Genomic DNA, 2,589 nt, shown 5'->3' on the forward strand with positions numbered 1-2,589 from the left:
TAGTGTCTGCACTTGACATCTCTGCACCTGCACCACCTCCCCTCAGTCCAAAAGTGGGCACCAGCAGTGGAATCACTGTCTCCTCCACCCCAGTGTCCTCTCTCAGCATGAGCCTCCCACTGCCAGAGGAGGAGCTGGAGCTGGGATGCTGAACGCGCTGGCTCAAGCAATTCTGGGGACTGAGGGGGAATCAGAGTTTGTGCTCTGCACCCCTCAAATTTCCCTTAGACCCAGGTCTCCTCCAGAAAGCAGCACCTCGCAGGAGGCTGAGGTTGTGGAGGCAAGTGGCTCAGCTGAGGTAGCTCCTCCTGCTGTTGAGCCTCAGTCTGCTGAGGAGTGGGATAAGGCAGGATCTTCACCCTCAACCCAGAAGCGTGTAGTGTGTAAGCAGTTTGGAGCTGGCAGATGATTCCTGGTGACCCCCTTGCCTTTCTTTCTGCTCAGCCTGGCACCAGTGTAAGCATGGCAAGGATGTGAGAGACTTTTCCTACCACAGCGTTGCTGCTGCATCTCAGGAGGCAGCATCCCCTTGCCCTTCTTCCTGCTCAGCCTGGCACCAGTGTGAGTGTGCTGAAAGGGAAGTCCCCCACTCTCTCCAAAGCCCCCTTCCCCCCACAAAGCAGAGGCAGGCCACCCTGGAGCAGTGGGGGAAAGGTGGACAGAAAGGGGGGCACATTCCCAAGGTAAGCGAGATCACCCAGAGCACTGGGGAGATGCTTGCTCTGGATAGCCAGCCCTTCTCCCTAGTTGAGCAGCCAGGGTTCAGGTGGTTCATAGCACTTCTGGCCCCATTTTACAAAATGCCCGCATGCACCACCTTTAGCAGGGTGGTGATGCCCTCCCTGTATGAGGCATGCAGGGAGTACTTGAAGGAGGAGCTACGCAAGGCAGGGCCACAGGTAGCCTTGCATTTTACCTCCAACATTTGGGGCAGCCAGGGTGGTGATCACGCCTACCTCTTCCTCACGGGGCACTGGTGCAATCAGTCAGGCCAATGGTGGTCTCTACTGCTAGCCGAGGTGCTGGATGAGTCCTACATGGCAAGGGAGATCATAGGGGCCATGAACCTCATGGAGCAGGAGTGGCTCGTTGGGCAGGCTGAGCTCACCTGTGGGTTCATGGTCACCAACAATGGGGTCAAAATGGTGAAGGCTGTCCGTGATGCCAACTTTGTTGGCATCTGCTGTGTGGCACACAGGCTGCACCTAATAGCGAGGGATGCCTTAGGGGGGGACAGAGCTGCCAGTGATGGCACCACCACCAGTACTGCTACAAGCCAGCTGATTTCGAAATGCAGGAAGGTGGCGGGCTACTTCCACTGCAGCATCAAGTGGGGCAAGATGCTGCGGGAGAAACAGGCAGAGATGAGCATCCTGTAGCACAGAATCATACAGGATGTGGAGACTCGGTGGAACTCCACATACCTGATGCTTGAGAGGCTGGTGGAGCAACAGAAGGCCATCCGTGAGATGGCCTTGCTTAGGGAGATTAGGATCAGCGCCCCCCTGAACAGAGCTGAGTGGGGTACCATCTCCCAGATGTTGGTGGTTCTCAAGCCCTTCCTCGAGGCCACCAAGACCCTTAGCACTCCTCCTCGGCCAGGTGGTCCCCCTAGTGAGGGAACTGGAGAACCAAATGGAGAAGTTCCAGGGGATCACTGGCTGGGGCAGACTACTGTCACCAGATGTGCAGGCACCGGTGAGGCGGCTGAAGGAGGGCATCAGGAGATGGCTGGATCCCTTCCAGTCCAGTACGGTCCACACGGTGGCAGGCATGTGCGACCCGGGGGTGAAGGGGAGCATGTGCACTGGCAGCCCGAAAACCCTTGATCACTGGATGCAGGTGCTGGTAAACAAAGTCAGGGAGGCCGAAGTGCAGAGGCAAGGGGATGTGGAAGAGGGGGATCCGCTTTCCCGTGCCAGCACTCCCAGTACCAGCACCAGCACTGGCCAGTCTCCTCCATGCCAGCCACTGCCAATGTGGGCTATGTGCGTGGATTCAATGCTGGGGTCCAAACGCACCAGACCCCAGCCTCGGGCAGGTAGCGCTGAGGCTTTGGTGGTTACCTATCTCATGGTGGATGTGGAGCCACTGGACTGCAACCCCTTGGCCTACTGGGAAAACCGCAGCCAGATGTGGCATGATCTGGTCAAGGTTGCCTGGCAACACCTGTCCTGTCCACTGAGCAGTGTTCCAAGCAAGAGGGTGTTCAGCATTGCTGGGGATGTTGTCATACCCCACCGCACCTGCTTGGATCCTATGTTGGTGGAGCAGCTGGTGTTCCTAAAGGTAAACCTCCCACTGCTGGGGTTCCCCAAGCTCCACCTGCAGATGGACTGAGTGCCACCCTCCTCACTCCGTCTGCACCAATTTCCCTTTTTGAATTTTTTAAAAGCCGAGTAATGCCCCACTCTCAGCTGGAGGGGGCACTAACTGCAACACCAGCCAGGAGGGAAAGAACATGTCCCTGCTGAGCTCATTCCCCTGCCAGGACGAACTTGGAGGTATGGTGTCACAGGCCGGCTAGGTGCTGTGAGTATATCAGCCATTAGGCTGCTGGGTTTGGGATCAAGGAGGTGAGTCAGGAGC

This window comes from Alligator sinensis, unplaced genomic scaffold, assembly GCF_000455745.1.
Source record: "Alligator sinensis unplaced genomic scaffold, ASM45574v1 scaffold187_1, whole genome shotgun sequence".
NCBI classification, from domain to species: Eukaryota; Metazoa; Chordata; order Crocodylia; family Alligatoridae; genus Alligator; species Alligator sinensis.